Source organism: Ceratina calcarata, unplaced genomic scaffold, assembly GCF_001652005.2.
Source record: "Ceratina calcarata isolate Rehan_Ccalc_2016 unplaced genomic scaffold, ASM165200v1 scaffold147.2, whole genome shotgun sequence".
Classification (NCBI taxonomy): Eukaryota; Metazoa; Arthropoda; class Insecta; order Hymenoptera; family Apidae; genus Ceratina; species Ceratina calcarata.
This window is the reverse complement of record NW_017135881.1, coordinates 268520-294414: the sequence shown is the minus strand read 5'-3', so window position 1 is coordinate 294414 and position 25895 is coordinate 268520. Positions and strand designations below refer to the sequence as shown.

The 25895-nt window shown below is 49.2% G+C and overlaps 1 protein-coding gene and 1 long non-coding RNA gene across 3 annotated transcripts in view; both read right to left on the bottom strand.

Annotated features, from left to right (window-relative positions):
- LOC108631946 (LIM domain only protein 3) overlaps window positions 1-17340 on the bottom strand; it is a 54910-nt gene extending 37570 nt beyond the window's left edge. The window contains exon 1 of one of the 2 annotated variants that reach the window (XM_026819328.1): window positions 16791-17340. The gene's annotated coding sequence lies outside the window, so the exon portion shown is untranslated. The remainder of the gene's footprint in view (window positions 1-16790) is intronic. The other variant, XM_018036197.2, reaches the window with a different exon arrangement.
- A 4738-nt stretch (window positions 17341-22078) lies between these two features.
- On the bottom strand, window positions 22079-24193 carry LOC113465185 (uncharacterized). Its single transcript, XR_003390028.1, has 3 exons — window positions 23407-24193; window positions 22256-22760; window positions 22079-22168 (listed from the first exon to the last, which is right to left on the bottom strand). It is a non-coding gene; the product is annotated as an uncharacterized LOC113465185 (long non-coding RNA).
- Window positions 24194-25895: the final 1702 nt, after the last annotated feature.

The following is a 25895-nucleotide window of genomic DNA, read 5'->3' as shown; positions in this document are numbered from 1 at the left end:
GTAATCTTCTTTTTATAGACGCGATAATGACAATTTTCCTTTATCCGAATTGCAGAAAGATGAGAATCACAATGCCCCGTTCCCGCCTCAATTGTTAGTCAACGATCAAGACGTTATCAGACGCGATGCGTCCCCGTATAATTATACCCATACATCCTCGACCGTGTACGCTTGACGTATCCTATCTAATATCTGTCTGTCAATCGCGAATCAACTCACGATAGAATATTTTCGCATCTTGAGTTAACTAATTTATATTAGCCATACAGAGGTGTTGTAGAAAATGTCTTATACGAAAAGTACAATTAAATATTAGACAATGGTCAGGTGGCACGCTGTAAGTCAAAAAATTTTGTCAAAGTATGTACAGTAAGCTTGACCAACGAGAACCGAGCTTCCCGATGTGCTTAGGAATGTCGATACGGTTTACGCGAATCGTAAACGGCGAAACGGTCGGCCTTAATCGAAATTGCCACGCAATGCGAACCTCGAACGCAACAGCCGGGGGTAGTGGAAGGATAACGCGGTATAACGCCACGCAACGTAATCTGTCTGTCTCAGACTAGATGGCGTGCTCCAGTTGCTGCTCTGCCGGCCGCCCCTGGCTGTTCATTAGGGGCCGCATTGTCCGCTAACTAAGTACAGTCACCCCCTTCCCACCGAGTCCTCGAATCAACCTACTGATCTCCGGAGCGCTCCGTCCTCGAGTCCCACAAATCCCTTCCTTCGCCCTCGGATCGCCATCCGACCCTTACGTCCATCGTCTTCCTCTTTCTTTTCTACTACCGTGTCTTCACCCTTACAGCTCGATCGCTGTTTGTCTCTCGCTTTACGCGTTCCTTAAGCGACGCTCGGCGAACCGCTTACACCTCGATCCGACGTTTACCCTCCCACTTCGAGACCCCACTTTTACTCCTCGCACCCGATGCGCTCGCGTCGATTCCTCGATGTGGCTATTCTATAGCTCGATCTCGCGCTCTCGACACGATAGTCCGCTCACGTTCGATTCCCGAGAGGATGAAACGGGAGCTACTACTGCAGTGGCGCATCACTGGAAAGAGACTGATTTCATCGGCCCACTTTAAGATTTCAAAACCGTGGACGTTGAAACGCGATTTATTTAAAACACGAGTCAATTACGAAAAGGGGATGGAACGCTTCGACGATCATCTCGAGCTGACTATGTTCTCAAGGAAAATTCTGGATAATAAATTTTTTTGGAATATCCGATAGGAAAAGGGGATTGATCGACGAAGGATGGAAGGGTAACAGAATCTCCGAGTCATGGGAAGTGTCACGGGGCATATTCAAGTACGTCGATTGAATTCAGTTCACCGCCAAGGGGGAAAGAGAAGCATCGCGCAAGTATGATTGCCCGGCACGAGCCAGATCGCTAATCCTTCCGCAAGCGAACAAGCGTCAATCAGTATCAAAATACAATGTACGAGGGCACCCCCACACGGAACGTGACCAATATACGATCGTTCTCGTTTCTCCTATTCTTTCCATATTTCTGGTAACGCTCAAATGATTCTCATTAGCGGAGGGTAAATATGTATAAGAAAACGTTACGCTCTGAACGATCGATTAAAAAATTGTCACAAAACACGCGCGGTTGAGCAATGAGCGGTTGGCAATGTCAATATACTATGAATGCTTGCCGCAAATTAATCGAACGCTGCACGCGAAATTCAAAGACGCGACGGGACGCGTCGCGACGCAGTCACAAGTTTCAATCGTTTCGCACAATGCCTCGTAATAATCTCTCGTATTCCTTTCTCGTTCTTCCCCTCAGGCACCCTCGGCTCGATCACGTTAGACCGTACGACGCGCACAGTTCATTGTGTCCAGGATAGAATCCAATCAAGGGGCTGGCGAGCCACTTTCAAGCGTCGACGTTACGGCCAATCAAACGTCGCTACTCGTGCATGTAAATACACGTCCTAATAGCCGCGTGAATTTGTAGTCAGCCGTCGATTCTCTCTGGGTCTTGACCTCTCGACCTTGTCCGAGGATAGATCGATCGAAAAATTAAAGGGAAACGAAATCACGGACGAGTATGATCGACCACGGGGTCGTTGGGAAAATAAGAAGTAGATCGAAACACGAAATTAGAAAGTATAAGCGTGAGCATGAGGAGAAGGGAAAAGAAAGGCAAGGCGAACGCTAATTCGATCCATCGTCGTCGACGTCGTTGGCCGCTAAACGCGCATTACAGTCGCCGAGATATGGAAATTTAGTTACGCCTACCTACTACCCAGGAAACACTGTGGGTATTACCGTAATACCCTCCTCAACCCGTTTCCTGCCAAGCTATCCTTCTACCGGTGGACAGCCCCTCTTTCTTGCCCATCGCTTGAACCGAGCAACTCGACAGGGCCGTATTATCCAGGCCGTATACCTAACTATGTAAATAGAAGTCGGCGGAAATTGGTCTTTCGGCTCGGAACGTGACCTCGCGACGACTTAACAGAAAAACCGTTTCGATCGCTGCATTAAACGCGCTTCCACGCCGAGCCGATTGCTCTCAAGCCGATTTCTCACTTCGAGATTGCTCGAGTCCTACTGGAAATCGATTCGGCGAAACCGTCGGATGGAACACGCGTTTACAACGCGATCGAAACCGATCGAAAGCGGAACACGTGTACACGAGGCGCCAACGCGATGCTCGACGAACTCGACATTGAACGGCAGACACGGCGCGCGGCGCGCCGGGTGGTATTTCGCAGCAGATAGAAAATGCGTGCATTATCCGGGCTTATCGTCTCGGAACCGGTACGGCTAGGTCGCACTTTAATCGCTTATCGCGAGTCTGCATAAAACATGTCTCGTATATGTGCTCGATGCGACAGGATCCACTACTTAACACGCCCGCATACACGCGCGAATCGCGTTCCCTCCCAAAACCGGTGACTCCCCTCCGTCTCTCGTCTGTGAAGGCGACGGGTTCGCAAGGCTTATAAATATTCCCTGGTCTAATTCACGATCCGGTTGTACGAAACTTCCTTTTTCCTACTCGATGCTGACCGGCAGGGGATCGCGAACAAGCGCCCACGCGTGTTACCGAGGATTCGAATGAACGCGATACGCTTTAGGCGAGTACGCGGATTCGACACAGACAAATCCGCGAACGAAATTGATCTGTCCGACTCCGAGGGAAAACGACAGGGCGCATTATCTCGTGATACGCTGGAATAATAGACGTGGCTGCATTGGGAAACGAGCACATATCGTGCACGAGATACGATGTCCCGAGGATCGTCAACGATGGTTTCTCCGTGAGTCGATCGAACTTCAAAATGTAATCGATGCGTTGAGAAACACGTATACATTGTTTGCTTTGCCTCCGATTGAAGCGAGTCGGAAAGACGAAATACACGCAAAACGGCTGCTCGTTTTGGAGCAACTTTCCGGAGTGACCGATCGGCGTACACGTATGTACACGTACGCGTACATACGTATCTGTATGTACATACGTAGGTAGAAGCGCGCCGCCGGAGAAGAGAAGCGACCTTCTCGCAATCTCCTCTCGATCCAATATCCGAGTTTTTTGACAGCAATTTCGGTCACGTCCGATAATATATCTGGATCATTAATATAAAGCTCGGACCACACACCGCGCGTCCCTCGCGGGGAAATTGCTTTTCAATCCCCTATACCGCCTTCCCTATATCGTCTCCTCCCCTCCCCTCTCTGCCCACATGATAGGGAGCTCTCCTTGCCACCCCACCATCGCCGCAACTACCATCCGTCTTTGGCCTCCGCTTCGGTCCCCGCTTCCTTGCGATCCTACTTCCACTTTTGCTTTTGCCTATACCTCCATCCCAAGCCTCTACATCCAACCCCGACGATTCTTACCCCCGCGCCTTTTTCGATTTAGATCACCGCTGGCGCACCGTTGTTTTATTTCACGGTATAGATCGTTCATCGTGAATTCCTACGATTCCTTCAAGACCGACGCGGATTCAATGCGCGAGTCTACTACTAGCGGAGCTAAATACGGGGTAAATCTACTGTCTTCTACGACTTTTCAATTAATTGATCAAACCGAAGGTATAGCAGTTAGAGCAAGGATACGAGAACGTGACTGTCTCTCGCCGGGTCGAGGTACAGGAGAGAAAACGTAGAAATCCGAATAACCGGATACGAGTGTATCTCTACACGAAGTATTTGAAGAGAGCGGGGCGCAGGGGTAAACGGTGGCTCGCGCGTGTACATATGCGCCGATATAGAGAGAGCGACGGAGAGCCGTGCACGGAGCACCCTCCATAAAGAAGATCCCCTCGATCAGATAAAAAATGTATTATAGCCGCCATGATACAGGTCTCGATACTTCGACGAGACTTCCCCGGGAACGGACAGCGTATCCTCCTGCAGGATTCAACTACCCCCTTCTGGCCACCCACCGCCGCGTGACCCTGCCTTCTTCGCCAACCCCGCCGCGTTCGGCTTGATCGGTGTCTGTTTCTCTCTTTCTGCCGGTCGAGCGCGACAGTCTCCCATCTCGCTCACCTGGAAATTGCTATCGGGCGATTCAACCTCGAATGCAGATCGCTGCACTCTCTCTCTCTCTCTCTCTTTCTTTCTCCCTCTCGAGTCTCGAGGATGACATTCGACGAAATTAGATTCCAAGTAAAGGAAGAGGAAACACGCGTGTCGCCGTCCCGCTCGCACCCCCTATTTCTGCTCCGGGATTCAGCTCCTACTTCTGATTCTGAATATCCCTCTCCGGTTGGATACAGAACGACGAAAAATCTACTCCTCGCCCGTTACTGGCCGATCCATCGAATCGGATACGACCCGAAACACGGAAACCGCCCGAGCGTTCGAGCAATCGATAGCCGTAAACTCGAAAGCAGAACAATAATAATTTATCAAGTAGCCGGTGGTTCGATTAAATTCTGTTTCTTTGAAAATCCGATGGTGAGGTGGACGAGAAGTTACGGGGGACGCGTTGCAAGCGGGTTTCTACGGCAGACGAAACGTCGAAAAGTCCCGGTGATCGCCCCGACGCGGCGCGCGGTAAAAACAATCCTCTCTGCGCCACGACGTCAATAACATTAGTCTAAGTAATGTAATTGGCCGGGTTTCCCCGTATGCCAGCGTGCTGGCGTGTAACCCGCCGCTATATTGCGACATCGTTCGCGTCCGGTGTCGTCAAATCCAATTTTACGCTATCGAGGTCGGGAAAAGGGGAAGCAGATAGACAAAAGCTTAGAAACGACAGTGACTCACAAAATCGATCAAGTCTACATACGAAGTTAATCTTTGGACGAGCTCCCATTGTATAAAATAAATTAGTTTGAAACGTTAATAACGAACGGGTCTTTTCCCAGTATAGTAAGCTTCAATAAGTTCTCGAGATATATGTATACATCCTCTCAACTGTAGTCAAGATTAAACACTTTTTACACGGTCTCGCTCGAACGACTGCCTAACACCGCGTCGCGTTATGCATCTGCGTATAAAGAGAGAGAGAAAGAGATAAAGGATTGCGATCTCAAACGCTTACGAGCTCGATAAACTGCTACTGGCGATAAAAGTTTGAGAGAGCCTAGCTTTTCAGTAATATTCATTCCCGGTGTCAGCGAATAGAATCCAACAAGAGGGTACGATTTGCCAAGATTCAAGAACGAAATATTACCCATATACATGTGCACGTAAGTATAGAAGCGGCGCCGTCCTTTCGCTAATTTCAGCCGGTGCACAAATGGCACAAGGTGCACTATGGAGCGAAGGGGAGGAGAAAGAACGAGAGAGGCGAAGTTGCATGGACAATGGAGGAATATTGAGATAAAAATGAAGGTCCGAGCAAGGGGTCGCGGTGCCATGTGAGAAGGGGGTTGGTAATACCGGCTGGCAAAAGAGAATCCAACGGGGAAGGAGCGAGACTAGGGGGAGCGTTTAATTCATTACGGACATTAAAAAAGTAAATTGCCCCGTGTCTAGGAAAAAAAAAAAGAAGGCAAGATGATCACGGGCGGACATTCGGCCACGAAAATATTTAATTAAATTCACGACCGCAAGATACGCCTGTTTCGTTTGCGTTCGCTCAAGCGTACGCCCGAAAACCGAAAGTAATTATCTCGGTCTTTCCGTACGACCGGCCACGTCTCTTTTTCGTGAAAAAGGAACGGGAATCGCCGCGTCGATGAATCGTTTCTCCGATATCGCAAAACGAAGAAGAAAGAGGATAAGGAGAGGAGAAAAAGGAGCAGGAAAAAGGACGGATGAAAAGAAACGGGTGGCATTCGGGTTTTGGGCCCGTCGAACTCCTCCACGCTCCGATCTTTCGTTAATGCTTTCTCTGTCTCTGTCATCGTGGCCACGGTCAACTCCGCGCTCGCACGTTGCAGAAGAGAAACGTTCCCCGGCGAATTAGACGCATGACTTGCGACTCTCGTCTTTCGCCAGCGCTCTGTTTCGGTGTGCAGTTCACTTGACCGTCTTCAATCCCGTTATTGCATCGAACCGCGCGCAGAGATTCATCTGCGAGCATCGATCGATCAAGCGGTTCGGACAGGACTCGCGGATTCGACGCGATTACCGACCGACGACGTACCCAAGCCGACGAATTAATTATTGCACACGCGGAACCGTCCTCCAATTTACGTTACATTATTTGCCACCCACGTGTGTGCGACGCGTCACGATGCCTATACTCCGGCAGATACACGGTTCAGCGAACAATGTATTATTACGAACAAGCCTAGTAATCGATCCCTTATATCATCCCCCTTCGCGCGGCGCAATCTCATTAACGGAGATGCACTTTCTGTATTACTTCCGTAACGAATTAACTTTCGTGATCGAGATATATCCTCAAACTTAAAACGACTGATTCTTACAACTCAAAATTAATAACGTCGCAACATGTAAAGAAATAAAACCGTTCTATTTTTTCCACTACCTTATTATTATTTTTAGAAATCTACTACTATTGTTTCGTTAACTTCTTTCGAAACGGCAAATAATTGCACGGGTGTCGAAGAATTTAACGAATTCAATCGATTTATTAGCGAGCCGTGGCACGTCGCGTCGCAGCGGCGAATAGATTCGCGCGATCAGCCCTCATGCGCGAGCGCGATGGAGAATCGTGTAACTCGTCGCGCAACGAGCGTTTGTCATCGATGTTCGAAGCGTGAAATACGTCGTGAGCCGCTCGGGAGACTGTACCGAAATGCATTTTTCCATACAGCAATCCGACGGAGGGTGGGAGAAGGGCGCGGAGAACGGAGCGGAGGAAAAACAACCGGCACGGCTCGCACAATTTAGAGTAAACTTAATTGGGAAGCGTCGTTCGATTGGACAGGGAACAAATCAGACCGCTAATCGAACGCGATGCAACGGATATTAAGGACTCCGAAATGGATCGTCAACCCTCCAGAATAATTCCATCAAGCTTGTACGGAATATCAAATCTCACCGCGGCCGTATCCATTCGGGAATTAAAGCACGCAAAGCGTAGGGTACATTTTCAGAAACGTTCTCCGTTCCCAATAATACCGAAAGATTAACTCGGAACAACTGTACGAAATACAATTACTGGATTACAGTAATTCCGTTAATTTTTTAACGCAAACCTAATTGAAACCGTATCGTTAAGATAGAGTCTAATATTTTTACCTCAGAGGTAATAACCGCGAAAACCAATTATCGTATTAATCGATGCTAAGACAACGTAGTACGTAATCGATTCGAAAGAATAGAATAATGCCAGCGGCGAAGTCGATATCAACCGGATGTTCTATAGATCAGGGCCGGGTATCCGATAAGCCGAGGTCCCCGAAGGTGGTACGGAACCTTGCGATTGGTGTATCGGTTGCACCGGCACATGGTGCTCCTTTCCCGTGGTATGGGAATGTGCAACGAGGGATCACCGGTTGACAGGTTCCTAATGGAACCTATAAACAGCGCGCGAAGCACGTTATGTTTTCCAAATGAAATCCCGAAAATTGGTTTTGAGAGTCGATGCTGTATCGGGTGCTACATGGCTGGCGCGCTTCGTGCACACGCTTTGCTCGGTTCCCTGACAATCCGCAGGGCCGACGCAGTCGTCCCGTATATATACAGGGATGTAATAAATAGTTTATCACGGATCGACAGTGCCATTACTAATATCTCTTATTAAACCGACCGATTCCATATTTTTGACTGTCGGCAAAATAATGTTTCATACTTTTTTAATAGGGTTTTTCCCGTACCTGCACGCGGGATCTAAACTGCGTTCAAAAAACGAACGTTTGAATGCAGACCGCAGCTATTAATGGCAATGAAGGCTCGCTGATTTTGCGTAAGATCAATTAAACGTTTTATCGTGTAACACACGTGTCTACAGCCGCTAATAGCGTTCCTCTGATCGTTTCACAGAAGCGACAGAGCTCCGTTCCCTGTATATCCATCTGACTCTTTGCCTCTGTTTCTGTTTGTTACATTGGTAGCGAAATTTCGGAAAAGGGTCGTTGCTCCGCTGGATGTAATTACTCGGTTTTCTTCTAATTAGCGAGGTGAATGCGCGCCGCTTAGACAGAGACGCGTGATCGTTTGCGAGGACGGACGGCACAGCGCGACACTAATTCCAAGATAATTGGCCGTCGGTCCTCGCGAAATTTATGACCGGGTAATTGGTAAAAACGGTGTTTTCCACCGCCGAGTAGCGTCCGCGTCGTAATGGAAGCCGGGAAAGCGAAAGAAGGACAGCGAACAGGACCATCGGTAATGCGACTTAACGTCATTGGAAATCAAGCTTGTAAACGCATGTTCACGTGTCGGTGCGTGAGCGAGTATTAATTTATTGCCGGACGCGGGATAACCGATCAATAATTATAATATGACAACGGAATGGACCAACGCTGAAAGCGTCAATTGGCCGCGTAATGTTCGTTTAGAAATCTGCGTACAGTGGATGCCAACTGTGTACGCGTTCGTCGACGCGTTGAAAAAAAGGAAGAGACTGGAATCGAGAGGGCCCCAAGTTGGGGTTGAAAATCGTCTCGCCACGGATTTAATTCGTTTCACCTGTCGGAAACCGATTTCGCTTTAAAAACGAACACGGTACGGTGATTTTTTTCCAGTGGGGACTGAAATATTTCGCGAAACGCGCGTCATCACGTGATGGAATAAGGGGATGGACGCATAGAGGGTCGCCGATAAAAAGAAATCTCGCTTTATTCGATGAAATGACATTGCGTAATTAGTCGGTTACCTCGCCGTTTAATTTAATTTTCCATCCGATGACGCGTCTACTTTAATTACGACCACCACTCGTACGTGCCCGATTAATATTCATCCTCCGATACTCTAATAACGTACTACTGTAATATCGTGCCCGTAGTAATGCCGTAAATGTAATAATAGTCTGATTATCGTCATTCACGCAGAAATAATTATTCCTCTCGTTGGAAGACCTCTGGTATTGTGTAGCAGCGAAAATGGCCGTCTACGCTGTGATAAAGCGGAAACTGGGAAAAACGAGCTGCCAAATCTGTGAAATATCGAATCGCATTCTGACAAAACCATTTGGTTGTTACACGTAAAGTTACCTACGTACAACATAATTTAATGTCATTCGTACGCGTTGGAAAACGTCTGTCGATTCGATTGAAAAATTACACGCAGCCGGGAATCTTACATTTCATGTAAATATTCAACGGCGCACTGTCTATACGCGTTGCAATAATAACCCGTCCTACAAGTATTATCAATTAAATTTCATTCTGCAACGCCTACTCGAGGAATATTAAAAGCTGATCCGGCCTGTTAAAAGACACCATTCCTTTCCGATCACATAATATCTCTGGGAGACTTGACACTTTTCAATAGTCGATTTAAAATTCCAACGAGAGGAGCGACTCGATCGGCAGGAAGGTACGAAAAAAATGAACGGACCGTTAACCATGATTCTCCTCCCTCTTAATAAACTCGTTCCCGTTGCCGGAACGTATAATCGCGAGAAACCGAGCGGACTCCTCTGTCGCGTCAGTGTCACGTTCATAATTTTATTAATCATCCAATTACGTCACGAACCGATAAGCGTTCTCGCGCGTTGAAAATGTTTCCTTATTGCTGGTCCGATGCTCCGTAAATTTCAATGGTACACGGCGCCGAGGGAAAGGGGGGGAGCAGCGGGAGGAGAGTGCAGGGCAAGCAAAATGCATTAAAGAATCACGGGCCGGGGAACCCGGTAAACTTTCTCATCGAACTCCGTAACTAACGCGCCGCAAAAGATTACTCCGTGGAAGGTTGGCCGTATTTACGCGGCAAAATGGATACGGGGGCCGGCCGAGCCGGCTTCGGACCGTTCGATCAAGATCCTATACCGGGAGAGAGCCTCGCGAAATTATATTTGATTCTAATCTAACAAATGGGACGGGAATGCAATCTATTTATTTACACTTGGCTTCAACGAACCGCGGCGATAGTATTGTCGGTTATCCGTGTCCCCTCTTCCTCTTCTCGCCCCCTCGCTCGGTTTGTCGGACCTCATCGATTTCTCCTAACTTCCATACGGTTATACTACGTGCGACTCGGAGAGAAACCCGGAAAGCCGGCGAACGAAGAAAGGATCGAAGAAAATAGAGAGACGAGAGCGCGAACGGAGTACAAAGCGGTTTTGTACGCAGAAGCGTACAGGAAGCGCGACGACAATTCGCGGCTCGGACGTTTTTAAACATCGCGGCGCGGTACGCTTCATTCTCCGGGAGTCCGGGGCTCGATAAAACCGAGCGAAGGGACAATTGTTTGGCGGTGGAAAAGACAGGCTGGCCGCGCGAGAACGCGGCGCGCTGGGACGAAGTGGCTATTTTCCGGCGACTGCTCACCGATTAAAAATCGAACCCGCATCAAGAAGCCGAGCAGGGCCATTTGAATCTACGATACCCGTTAGCCGCCCAAACACGCTCCCAAGCGTTTTTCGCTTTCTTATACATACACACATTTGTTCGAGCGTTCACGTATATTCCAGTGCTTCAACATTAAGAACGATAACACATGCGTTATGACTTTTATAATTATATTAAAGGGAAATCAAATTTATCAGAGAAAACATTTTTCGCATGAAATACTTTTTGCAATGCTGCAACAACAGGATTTGTTACGAGTTCGAGGCAAAGAGTTATAACGAGGAGACAAGATAAACAAATAGCATAAGTGGCTTAGCATTTATCTGATCGTTGTTGTACGTACGGACGGTCGCGATCAAAGGAAGAACGAAGCACTTAAGAATACCGAAGGTACGATGCTGTGATTATTAATGGGCATCGAATAATGAGAATAATACCCCGATACAAGCATATGGTCCCTACTCTCTTGTCAGCTAATCCAGTATGGTTGCTCACTGTCCGATCTATTATTGGAGATCACGTTAATCTTGGTAATGCGATATTATTGCGGTCAACGCTCGTATCGTGACACCGGTATAATCGTCGAAGCCTCTCTATACGATGAAGAGACACTATACAGAAATCCGAGACATCGCATCGGAGCGAGGCAGGAAACGAGAACAGAGGCATTAATTACCGATTGATCCGAGGGAGCGATCCTTATATAACCCACACCTATCGCCTGCTGCTCCGAAAGGTCCGTGTGATCGATCGTTCCGATTCCTCGCGGTGAAGGCTGATAGAGAAGAACGAAAGATCCTGTCCGAGAGTGGAATTGAAATTTTGCTCGATTTCGCCGTGACGCGACGCGTTGTCCAGTCGGGACGATGCGGCGCGCCGCCGGAAGGGGAATTAATAACCTTGAAATCCGCCCGCCGGCGGGTGGGTACGCGATAATGACGAGAACGTGTTACATTGCATAATTAATCAAGCAGCCGATATCCAATTGATAATTACGCCCAGTTCCTTTGTTTCGTTAGTCGAGGCGTCACTTTCAGGCAAACCGATCCAATACTTTTATTGATAAATGAACCGGCATGGCAGCGTGATTTTTCAAGGGGTCGGCTACCGTGTAGGGGGAAGAAGGAAACGCGACCGGAGAGAGAAAGGAAGATAGGACGCCAAGTCGATAGCCGAGCGATGGACGATAGGTCCTGTCGAAGTAGGCTTCTTCAGAGAAGAGGGTGACGGGCTTAAGGGGAGGGGAGGGACGGTTATAAACGCGTATTACCAACTCATTAGTAGGTCCATTAGGAACAAAGCTAAGCACATCCACGTCATTCCATTATTGCGACTCGGACACTAATTAGATCGATCATTATGCCACGTTTAAATATTTCCTTACATCGATGCCTGTTTCGTGTATCGTTCCCATATACGCATGCCTACCCGCACCGGTAAGGACCGCTTATTTGCAACACACTCCGAACTGGCTGCCGTGTACAACGCCGACGTAGTTGTGCAATTAATTCCATTAATTTACTTGAAAATCTATCGCGGTCGCGCGGGGAAAGTAGCCTTTCACGCAAAGTCGCAGCTGATTCGGAATTAATTGCAAATAACGTCGAATCGATCGCGTTCATAATCCGGCATATATTGCGCGTGATTCGAGCGCAATTTGCGATTGATAAATGCCACCGGTGACTGACGAGCTTGATTAAATAATAGGAAATTAAAACCGGGGAAACGCGACAGCGGGACCGTGTGTCCGATGGTTTCATACCGGAGGCCAATAAGCGACCACCCCCGTTCACACGATTTTACGCGCGCGCACACACACACGCGTCCGCGAGAGGTCTGTGCACGTGCAAATATATATCGAACGTATAGTTTATACGAGCGTGGACCATGAAACAGTGCCGATGAAAGAACGTTTGATTAGCATATTGAAGCATCGAAATGGAGTGAATGCGGATGGAAACGTGCGGTGCTAGTCTCGTCCCCGTTGAGCCTTTAATTCTCGCGCTATTAACCGAGCCGCGATTCTTTCGGTAGGTAAAGATCGTCGATCGCGCGGCCGCGCTTTTCCTGTGGATTTAAGATAAAGAAAACGAGAGATGAAGGGGACGGATACGAGCGAGAAAGAGCGGCCGGGGGTAAGAGGGTAAACGGTTATGGGGGTTGGGAAAGGACGGCCGTGAAGTAAATAGGAGTCCTGGCCGTTCTGCCGTAAAATTGTATGTGAAATTGTGCGATGTGTCTTGCGAATTGAATCGCCGGAAACGACATTGATTTTATTGCTTGTTTTCAGTGCTGTATATATACCTCGTCCCGTTCTCCACTCCGCCTTCCGACGAACCTCACCCTCTTGCTCTCTCCTTCGCGTTCCACCCTACGCCTCTTTCCATCCATCGCTCCTTGCCCTCTCGCACTGTTTAAACTATCCGCCAACACACTTTCCACCCGGATCCTTTCTCTATTATCCGCCGAACGAAACTTCCGCCGCGCGAATACATTAAATACCGTAGGTGTAGGTAGAGCTACTCGAGAGATTTACTACCGAATACACGGAAAGTCGAAGGAAGAGAGACAGGAAAAAGATCATTAGCAAGAAATCGGGTGAATCGTCAACGCACGAGTGATCTTTAATGCAGTGAATCATCATCGAGCAAAAACTTTTTTGATCAGGCGATTCGACGTAATGTCGGAGCCACGATGGCCTGGCTGTGGTTCTGACGGCCGCGGTCGGGGCAAAAACTACCGTGAAAAATCGTAGCCGAGCGAGATTAATTGGGTTTATTAACGCGGACGGAAAGAACCGTCGTATTACCAGGCAAAATTCCAATCCCCGTTCGCGAATATTTTTCCGGATATAGGACCAGGCGTGTAAGAGGATCGAGGTAGTTGGATCAGCAACCATCCGCGAGTTCCGCCCATAATTTGTTTTCAATGATTTACCACGGGCTAATTGCAGAATGCAGCGAGCGGTAATATCGCTTTGCAGCGTTACGTCCGGGAGCTAGCTATACTTTAGTTTGCAATTTAAACTTTACTTCCTCCGGAATTGATTAGCTTTTAGTAATTAAGCAAGCAACGCCTTGGACCACCCCCTACCCCGGACGATCCACTCTCACCCACCCTCCGACCACCCTCTGTTATACCCACCACCTTCGCCCTCTTCTCCTTCTTCGCCTCCCGGCCTTCTAGTTTTCCCTCTTCTCTCGTTTCTCTGCTCACAGTTGTCGGATACGCACACACACACACACACACACTCCTCCGAATACTACCCTAACTGCGCCTGCGTCCAAGCGCGTGTGCGCTCACTCTTTCGTACAAGTGCATACACGCACCCATACAACGGGTTCACTCACGCACCGACTTATACGAGGGCGTACACACGCCAGTCCACCCAACTTCCTCTTCTGGCACGTAACCCTCCACTACCCTCGCAACCCCACGGACTCTCTTCCTCTTTCTTCCCTCGTCTTCTCTTTCCTCCACCACGATTTCTCCTGTTCACCCTCTCTGCGTCCCGCCGCGCCGCGCCACGTTGCACGGGCAGGTTTTAATCAACGCTTTACGAGTGTGAGACACAGGAAGTTAAGCCGAGGAGAAGTCCGAAGAGCGGCGGTCTACGTACACAAACTGTGGCCGATGTGTTCGGGCCCCCGTATATATTTTTTGAGGCGCGCGAAAACGTAACCCCGAATCCGAACTCCCGATGCCTCGCGTGTGTTTTCCGTCGAATCGAGTGCGAAGCAATTTCGCCAAGGAATGCGTTTCCCTCGATACCTCGTGTATACCGGGGTATAGCTTGCCCAGACGGGACAGGCTCAACCAATTTCAACTTCCATTATACACCCTTACCCGATTCCGTGGACGTATTTCCAAAGTATGCAAAGCGACTGATCTGGATTTCCATGGTAATCTCACCGCTTTACGCTCTCCCTACCGTGTACCGCGGCGACGACGACCTATCATCTCATCTTCTCACATTTCTTTTACATTTCATTTTTACTCACCCCACAAACAAATCGTGTTATTTAACTTTTGTTATTATTTTTTTTACTCGTCAACGAATTAATAGAATTCCTTATGGAACGTCTTACTCGAGTAGAACTGAAGTGCATATACAATATTAAGATCGTAATCAAGACAATTGCAGGTAACATCAAATCTCGTTTCCAAGCCACGTACAACAGCGACAGGTTTTGGAAGTTCGCGCGATCCCGCCACGTGCCACGGCGCACGACGAATTTAAAAACGCAATTTACGGACAATAGAACGGCGGCCGGGGTATAGTAACCTTCTCGACGGGGAGGATAGGGTCTCCCAATGTAGAACAAGGACCAGGTTAGCTACCGATCCTATCGAGAGGAACGATGGAAGGGAGGAATTCTCGCGAAGCCGCGAACCGATTTCCCGTTCTTTGACGCCCACACTTCCTCTCACCACCCACCCCCTCCCGCCTATCCCCTCGCGACCTCGACATCGTAAAAATGTTGTTTTTTAATTTAGGGGACGCCGCGAGGTTAATATACGGCTTTAATTCCAGGATTTCATTTAGGGGTCGGTTGCCTCTGCATTTCGAGTATTCACGGGAGAGCGAACCACGGTCCTCGGATATCAGATATAGAAAGACTGAGAGAATAGAGGCGTGGAGAGGTGTACACTCGAAAGACTAGAGCTTGACCACTCTCGCCATTACTCAAATAGCCTTTCATGCGGCGATGGACAAACATTCGAGGCAACAAAATAGTTCGATTTCCCTTCTAACAGCTACTTTAATTGAGAGCTTGATTGATCCAATCCATTTTTCCAATAAATCCATCAAAAACTAACACGATACTCTGAATCCTTCCACCATTTCGTAACATGTACTAATTTATCGGCCGTAATTGTTTAAATCAATGTAGAATATCCATCGGTTAATCGAGTGATTGTAATCGTCGAAGAAACTGGTATCGGTTTGGCAAACGTTAACGCGACCTTCCGAGCCACCCTTCTCGGGGCAAGTGCGGCGGGAACGGCGGCGGTCGGTCGCGCTAAGGCAATTAAAGCTCCACCCAATTAATGCCACGGCGGGGGTTGGCGCGGGCCGACCGTTGCGAGGACAGCTTCCTATCTCGCTCTCTCCTTTACGTCCCTCGCAAACAACGCCTTCTTGCTCGGCGAACGCGGCGCGGAAATTTCATTCGGCCATTGAAACGTAAATGTACGCCGCGGCGAGCATTTCATTCGGCCGTTGAATGCCGCGGATTGTCCGATAATGCTCGATTTATACCCGGTCGAATTCAAAAGGACGACGGTTATATTGTGCAATACGCGTCGCTCATAACCGCGCCTCGGATTTATTTCGCGGAACGGCGACGATTCGCAAGTGCGTGCGGGGCAGCGCATATGCATTCCGCATCGAGTTACGCGCCGCGATTCGCCAGCCCGCGGTACCGGCCAGCTGCAGTCAAAAACAGTACGCAACAAAAAAGAACTGCCTTGTGGGGGCACGTACGATTCGTGGAATGCGCACGTGATCCGAGAAACCTTACGATTGTACTCTGAAGGTAGTTACGTGAGAATAATAAGTGGATAACCCGCGGGTTGTTTACATCGCTACGAGCGAAAACAAGAATCCTAGTTACATTCACGAATTGTAATCACCTACGTTCTAATTTTGCGGTATCAGATATTATTCCAATATTAAACGAAGCAAACATAGTCATCACGGTTGGTACAACAAAAACGTGCCGCAGCGCAGAATAGATTAGCCCTCCTACTAATTAAAACGTCCCGCATCGGAACCGGTAAAAGCTACGTTGAAAATCGAGTTCCAACGTTCGCCACCATTCTAATGAAAGATTTATCAATCGGCCCGTATCGTCGCATCATAAATCGATTTTGAAACTATTTACGCAGCCGTGGCTGAACCACACGTGTACCAATTTATTTATGAGACAATGCGCAGGTACTCACCGATTATCGAAGACCAGGATCACGTAGTGGAAATCCGTAACTCTCGGCGGATAGGCAGTTCCCTGGATCCTCGGTGCGAGTGGACACTCATGTGACACATGCGTCGATCGGAGCAGGTTCCCGAGAACACGGCGAAAGAACGTGCGGAGGATAACTCGAAGAGAGCAGGATTCGAAGCGAGAGCCAGGAAACCAGTTGGCGGATGGAATATAAAAGGAGAAAGAGGTTCTCGATATCCAACACTTGCGAGTCACTTGTCGCACGAATATCGATCGATCGAACCCGTGTGTACGCGTGCCGCTGGAGTCTCGCGCGGTACGAAAATGAATTCAATTCATTAGTGGTAGCGGATATCTCGCGCACGCGGTGACGGTGCCGTGATGCGTTGCTGGTGGTGCGCGGTCGCGGCGACGTCGAGTGGAAAAAGGGTATCGGCGCGAGCGTAGGTCACGCCGGTCAGCGTGCGACGGCGGCTCACTTCGGAATGAAGTGGAGAGAAACGCGAGCGCGACGCGAGCGCGGCGCGGCGAGGACGACGACGACGATACGCGAGACAACGCGACGCGGGACCGCCAACCACTCGGCGCACTCGCGGCTCTAGACTTTGCTCCCTCGGCTCCGTGCTCCGTTTTCCTTTTCCTCGCTTCTCGTCCTCCGGACGACGCCGCTCGTCGCTCCATACTGCGACGTCATTCGGCACGTCACGCGTGGCCGTGCGCAGACGCGGTTGCCCGTTCGGCGCGTGTCGCGCGTGATACACGCCACCAGCTACCCGTGTCGTGTACAAACTACGGTAAACACTGTTCGTACCCCCTATAAGTGGCTGATGGTTTTCAGCTTTTAAACAGTGTTTGTAGACGTTAGAACGATTCGATATGTGAAAATCATAAAATTTTAACAGATAGATATTATCTCTTGAACTTTTTAAAATTCGCAAGTCAAATTCGAATCCTTGATTAGCACATTTCAAATATTTCTCTAGCGACTATTGTACAGGGTAATTAATAACAACCCTCAGAGACTAGATCTTGCTCACCGAAAATCGGGATTGTAGAGCGTGGAGGGTTGAAAGAGACAAATGATCTTGTTTTTATGCGAGAATTCTAGAACTAGTGGATGGAATATAGAATTAAGGGAGTTAGCTGTGTTTAACGACGTCGCGAACTGATAAAAGCTCGAGCGCTTTTTATATTGTATCGTCACAAGATTCTTTACAGCTGAGAATGGCGGATAGGGTTTCAAACGCGATCGAAAGGAAGCTGTGAGATTGAGTTATTCATTAAGCGAGGTATTCTTTTGTTTCTCTAAATCTAAATTGAATCGAATGGAAAGGAAGATGGTTGTATGCACGTTTCGACGAATGGTGACGACGGATGGCAATAGTTAGAAGCCATGATTATCCTGTGACGAGAGAAAATATCCAAATCGGCTGTACCGGACAGTGCTACGGAAGGGACTGCGATAATTACTGCTAATGTAAATGTTCGTTAATGGGCGTTATTAAATGCAACACGGGAAAATAGTCACCGTCGGCGTCAGCGGCAGTAAAAGCTGCACCCACGCCCGCTAACCGGTCCAATTATATTAATTAAATGAACATTATAATTAGCTAATTAAATCAAAAGCATTTCGGTAGGCGGGCTAGCGCGCGTGAGATTCGTGTACCGCGGGGGGAGACGAGCGAGCTGATTTTCGGCGTGCGCGTGCTCCGTGTCGCAGGAACACGATAAAGGTTTCACAATGACACCGGTAAGCGGTATTGTACAGGCTAGATTTTCCATGATTTTACTGGCCAACCATTTCAGCCAGACTGAGATTACGCGATAATCAAATTCGTTCGCGGCAAACAAAATGACAGAGTGCTCAAACTGTATTGTTAACCACCGTGCCGCGTACGCATTAGGAGTTTAACAGTGGCGGCGGCGATCGAACGGGGTAAGCGGTCGCTCCGAGCCACCGCTGCGCCGCGATTGAAATTTTCCCCGTTTCTCCATCGGATATTGTACACCGGCCATACCGTGCGAGCAAACGAGCGCGAGCAACGGATTATTCCGACGGATTTTTTAATCGAATTCTGCAGGGTGATATCAATGTTTCCGAAAGAGAAACGGGGTCAATTAAAATTAATGGATAGCATAATTAGGAAAGTCGTTACGGAAGCTCGCGCGCGAGGTACGCTTCAATCCAATCAAGGGAACGAGTACCTTTTCTCGTATTTAAAAAAACTTGAAAATTTCTGTGCTGGCCAAAGTGAAACGTCTGAAAAATGAACTCCCAGTTCAGTCGTCGAAAGACATTAACGCGTCTTGCTTCATCCACTTAACCGAATGCATTATTTGTGTAAGACGTAAATTCGAATGAGAGAGAGAGAGAGAGAGAGAGAGAGAGAGAGAGAGAAGTAGCAAAGTGCCGACTGTTTATTACTAGGTGTGTCGAGAAACGGACAACGACCACGGAATAGGTTCAATTATTTTAACGAATCGCGTCTGCGTGAAACGACGTCTCGATCGCGTGATCCCTAATCGCAAATAATTGTAAATCAAAGCCGCTACTGCGGTGGCGGTTACCGATACGCGTGTACATTCTCCTGTTATGTACCCCCGTTGTCTTTGTGCCGTGTACACGTGGCGACGGGTGTGTGCGAGCGTACGTGCACAGGAAGCTTTGCATTGCAGGCCAGCCGGTTACAGTGACTCTCGAAAAGCACCTCGTGTCATTAGTATGTTAATTGGTAACGGTCTGCCTGCCTACCCGGCTGGCTGCCACATCGAGTTCTCGTATACATATACGTCGTCAGAGCTCCGACGTGTTTATACGTTAAGATGTTTAATCGCTTCTGTAATTATACTGTCCCTCAAAGGGTTAATTGTCCCATAAACCCATGAATACGTTAACGAGCGACGCTGCCGTGCGCCTCGCGAACATCGCCAAAGAACAAGGAGCCACCGCCCCCGTAGTAGGATGACGAGGACGGTGGCCGAGGTAGCGAGGGGATCGACGAACGCACACACGCGACACGGGAGGGGTTGAAATCACGAGGAAGAAAAGGGCAGAGTATTGCGTCGTAATACAGATTTCAGCAACTCTGACGAAGTAGAACGCGCGGCCTCGCTGCGAGACGCGATCGTAAACCGCCGAGCTACGGAGTGGAAAACGAATTGGAAAATCGGCCGATCGTCCGTTTTACAGTTCCGAGGACGTCATTTGTTATTTTCCACCGAGAGGTTTCAGGAGTCGATCTCTCTTTTCTTCTAACCGACTTGCTCACGTGTAACGGTGCCTTGGAAAATTCCAGGAAAATAGGAGTGTCGAGAAAGAAGCTCGACGGGGAAGAAAGGAGTGCATTGTCACTCCGTTATAATTAAGAAGATAGACTTTAAATCCGGAATGCAAAGCGAGAAAGAACGGGTGGGAGAGAAAACCGAGTCGTTGCGGTCTAAACGAGTGGTAAAAGACCGGTCTCCGGGAGATGTAGAAGCGGGCGAGAGACGGGTACGGAGGAAGAGGAGGAGGAGGAGTAGAAGAGAGACTTGGATGGAAATTAATTCATTACTCTAATGCGTTGAGCGAGAGAATGGGCCGGGAGTTGAAGCGTCGAGTGCCAAGTATTTCGCGAAAGATGGATGTCTCGTTTTCATTTCGAAAATTAACACTCTCCGTTACTTGCCAACCGCCCAACAATTTTTTTTCTTCCCTTGTTCCACGGCCTGACCCACCTTGCTTAAATTCCACTTACCTCTGCCACTGCCTCTCGCTCTCGTTCTCTCGTCACGCGATTCCTCTCTACTTTATTTGCCATTCGCAATCCTTACCCGTATTCTTTCGGAAGCGTTCGTTTCGCGACCGTATTATACGTAATTCGACGTTTAGACTCAGTGACGAACGTGATTAATTCTCGTCCGATGCGAGCGTCCTTCGACTATACTCAAAGATTCGTGTATTTCTCTCGACCTTAATTGATCGAGTAGTTCTTAAACAACTGGATCGACCAGGAACTCGATCAGCAAGGATGACGTTGCGAATAGCATTCTAAGTAGCTTGCGAAAGACTTTCATGAAAATAGTTAACCGCTGCTCTTAGATCGTTTCGAGATAAACGTTACCGACGGATAAGGAAACTAAGGGGTGGCACCGGAGCGGGCAACGATAATAATTCCGTTCCGGCGGCGAACGACCAATCTCCTTTTCCATTTAACATACATCGCTAATAATATCTGACTGGCGGAATCGAGCACCGCCTTGTAGTTCTCTCTCACTCGTTCCTCTTTTTCCTGTCTTTCCTTTTTTGGCCCCGAGCACCCTGGACGATCTCTCGACAGGCGCGCCGGGAAGGGACCGGTGCAATCCGACTATCAAGCGAATCCAGCGGACAGGCTGAACGCGGACGTGTCACAAAGTCATCCTAAAGAGTACCATTCATACCAATTTAAAGCGAATATCGGGCCGCGTTTCCATCTACGGATATGCGATTATCGACTAGCGAATCGAAGTGATTTGGACAAGCTTTGGCCGGTCCCTGCAGTAGCAATGCCCGAACCAGTTCAAACAGCCGTCACGGACACGTGTAATTAAATTTAACGCGCCACCCTCCCCCCTGACCTTCCCCCTGACCCACATATTCCCGGCCCGATCCCATCCGGCTATTTCTTTTCCACTATTTCCGTCTCGCCACTTTTGCCGTGTCGACCCATTTTTCGCCCATACTCCGGACGTGTATAGATCCCTGGCGATACCGCGTCGACTCAGCGAAACTCGATTTGATAATCGAATCGAAGTGGCGCGGCGGGCCGCGACGCGGAAACAGCATTAAAATCGAGGATCGCGGTTCGCATATTGAAACGGCGCCTGGTAACATCGTTTTATCGGTCAGTCTCGAATTGGCACGCGTGACGACCGCGCACAATATGCTCGCGATCGCGACGACGAATTTCGGGTGAAAAAGAGGGACGATGAGCGTAACAGCCGCCGGTAGAGACGGTCACGGGTTATGTACTGGTTCGCGAAAGTGCAGTTACAGACATCGGGTATGCCCGTAAAGCAATTAAAGACTGAATTGCGCATTTGTTGGAATTTAAATGCGGCAGTTAAGGAGAATGACATGGTTTCCGCACGCGGTGTAATTTATTCATTAAAAAAGGCGCCAAACTAATTTCGTCGCGTCTCGTTTACGACGCGGGTAGCGCTTGGGCGACCTGAATCGGGAACGATCGTCGAAAATGATAGCGCGAGGAGCAAGAATGAATGCGCATCGATCCGTATTTACTTTTTTAAAATCGTCGGACGGTCTGTCGGAAGGAAAGGGCACGCCGCCGTGCCCCCGTCGCCCGTTGGTGATTGCGGATGCCTTCTTCATGGCCCCCAACGTAATTTTCTGAATGACTGCGTAATTAAAACTCTAATTTCCTGCGCTTAATTGACCGAAGTCTTGGTTCTCTCCTTGCTTGGTTTCTCTCGCTCACTACTTACCTACCTCGATGTCCCGCTGTCGTCCCTTGCCCGATCTCGTAAAAGCCGGGAGCGAAGAAGCCCCTGCCATCCTGCGCGCCTTTAACGCGGAAATCTTCTTTTTTCCGCGCGAAGCTTACAAGGTGGCGGTGTTAATCGAAAAAAATTTACAGCTCCGCTTCGTTCGCGGCCCGCTGTCTTCCATTCCTCTTTCCTTCAGCGAACCAATTCATCCGAACGAGAAGCGAAATGGTCTCATGGTTCCGATTAAATTCTTGTTTGCTTAATGAGATTACTTTAAACGGAAGCAAGAGCCGCCTTTTGAACTATACTTATATATTTGTAAAACCATGGCACTTTCTACGCCCAATTTTCGCTACGATCACGCCGCCACACCACTTGCCAGTGTTTGGGTAATTACATTCGTCTCTGCTGGCCGGAGGCAATTATAATTGCCGACTCCTTTCGCAATTATAAGTTTCTGCGAGAGTTGGCGTGGCGTGCCAGCGCACTGGCAGCATGCTTGCTGGAACAGAGGAGAAGGCCGGCTGCTAAGGGTACGAATGCTGTTGGCGGGCAAGGTCTGGTGGCGGAAAGAGAGAAGACGAAAGGCGAGGGGACGGAACGCGCCGCGTTGCACGTGAAAACGTTAATTGGGGTGACCTGCTCGGAAACTAGTTACTGAAGGACTGTACCAGCGTTTCATGGACCCTACGCGACATTGAATACATACGAAACGCGCGGATGCGCCGGGTCGCGTCGCATTCTACTTGGCCAAATAATTTCTCCCACAGAAGCAATGAGGGATGCATTCTCGAAATCGTGTCAACACGGATGTTCGACTTTCTTTTCTGTTCCTCTCATGCTGGATCGGTACTTTCTCACGGGCGTTGATCTCGTTAAAAACGTCCGTCGCACGGAGCGTTCGAACATATGCACGGGGACACTCCGTTGAGCGGAAAAGCATCGTAACGAAGAAATGGCATTGTGGGAACGGAGCATGAAATATGTAGTTTGCCGACGTGCTCCTGAGAACCACTGCGAGAAGGTGGCGGTCGTGGAAGAAAGTGGAATTGCAAATAAAAAGTCGCAGAAGTAGCGCGTAAAGTATAAGGTAAACCAAAGTAAAAGGAGTGACTAGATGGTAGGGGATAGAAATGGATGTTACTTACTTAGACTTCGAAGCATTTCTATCCCTTCTTCCATTTCCCCTCTACCTCACGGTCCCTCTGTGTCTCTCGTACGGTTCGCTTCTGCGCTTTCTCCTTACCGCCGCGCCGTCGTACCTTTCCATCTTCCTCTTTCCCATCCAGCTTTCCCCGAGTTCCGTGCGCGTGTTCCTCACCACTGAAAGGGCTTTTCTTCCTCCGTCGCTGTCGCCTCTGCTACCGCGCGATGCGAGAGGCAAACCGCTATCCTATGTCCCGTAAAATCCTCCTCGAACCCTGACGTACGGCTTCCGCAGTTCTTTCCAACTCGTTCAGCCACCCCTAAAGGTGTCGGTGAGCTCATTTCGAAGGTGTTCGAGCCAAGAAACTTGCGGGACTACCAGATTTTCTCAAAGCTAATGATCTTCTTCGTTAGAGTAGCGACGCGCGTACAAAAGGCTCCAATTACGGTAGCTAAGGAAAATTACGAAATAACGAGACCACCGTTCGACGCTCCCGGGCACATGGAATTCGATCTTCCCCGCTAGAAGCCGGAGTACCATCGGCCAGTTTAATATTAGCAATGAGAAATAAAAGAGATCGACCGCCAACTACCACTCTTACAATGCCCGTTTAACGCCCGTCCCGCGATTTTTTTTTCGCTCTACACTTACGAAACCCGCAAGCTTTTTCTACTGCAGACACGGCCTGAAACTTTCACCCGCTATTTTCTCCATACCACTCACACGGTTGCTTTTTAACCCTCGGTCTCCCTCCCTTCTTTGTAACTGTCTCTCTTTCGCGTGGACACCGCGATGGAAGCGGTGGCTTCGTGGCACGGAGAAGTTAATTATAAGCGATACCAATCTCTCGGGGTTGTTGGGCGGTTGGTAGAACTGGGAAGCCATGACAGCCAATTACCACCCCGTGCCGACCCTCGCGCGCGAGCCTCCGGTCTCTCTCTCTCTCTCTCTCTCTCTCTCTCTCTCTCCCCTTTCTCCGTCTTCTCTCTTTCCTCCTCCCGTATCCTCGCGCGGTCCTTTTCTCCCATGCCTTCCTTCTCTCGCTCCTCTCTCTCCTTCCTTTCCCTTTACTTGAAACTTTCTCTCCCATTCTCTCGTACCCTATCTTGCCTACATCCGTTTCACACGAACGCACGCACACGCCGACGCCCGCACGGACGTGGAACACCCGCGCGTGCACGGTACGCGCGTACACACACTTACACGTGCTCTCTCCCGCCAGTATAGGAAATTAAAAGACTGGGCGATGATTGCGCGCGGCCCGGTCTGGCCTTTTCTAGCCCCCGCGCGCCCCGTTCGTCCCTACTTCCCAGAGGCTACCCCGCAATCTACCGGCTTGCTGCCACCGGGTAGAGGAAAAGAAAAGAGAGAAGGCATTCGTTCTGCTTAGCGAAAATTACGGAATTGGTCGGGAAAAGTGATTGGGATTGGCCCTTTTACCGCGTTCCGTCCGTGCCTCGTTTCGCCTCGTTAAAGCACCCGAAACGGACACCCTGTTTAGCCTCCCTAACCGTCTGGCTCTGCCCCGTTCATCGGAAGACGGATTTCGGTTGTACGTCTTCGATGTGGCCGCGTACCAAAACAAGCATCCCGAGCACCGGCCCAGCGTGTCTATCCCGATCGGCGTATTCGCGTCGGTACGAAACTGATCGTCTCGTTCAGAAACCCGAAACAGACTTGCAAACGTTCTCTTGCTTGCGAACGGACAAAAAAATGTGTTCCCTATGGTTGTTCGCGCCTCGCAAACAGAGCGAATCGAAATCGGTAGCGTGTCGCAGGGCCTGTGCGCTGGTCCGCCCAGCGAGCGGATCGGTTCCATCCATTAGAGGCTTATGTCAGCCGACAATAGGGATTAACCTTCGGGAGAATGCAATGAGAAAGCGGCAACGGCTGCCGTGACAGCGATCGTACCGGGTGTCGTTTTTAAGCCGCTTCCCGGCGACGGGTTGTTTACCGTTCCTGTGAAAATCTCGGTATTGCCGCTGCAAGGAGAACGAACTTTCAATCATCTGATTGACGATTGATCTGCACTTTTTCTTACGGCGATCCGCGCAAGAAATTTTCGTTGACGCGACCGTTGTTCATTACTCACAAAGTGAAATGCACGGTTGCAGACGCGGCAGGGTTACCTTGTTCACCGGTTAGGTTGAGTTAATTATAACCGATGGTTATCAACCGGTTAACTCAGACACGCCATTACCTCACTTCGGTTCACAGTCTCTCTCGCGCCGCTGCCTGTACCTTGTCTCGCTGCGAGTGTCACTTTGACGCGTTTCCACCCCTTCGCCAAGGGGTCAAAGCGACACTAATCACCGCGCTACGTACCTACAGCCTCGCCAATCGAGAGATGCTAATTTCTTAAACTCTGCGGATGCAAAGGCGCGTATACACGCCTGCGACAAAGTATCGTGACGAAAGCTCGCCTCGGACAACTTCTCGCTGGCCTCTGTTTGTACGAAAACTTGCGACCTCTTCGCGCGACGTCAAAGC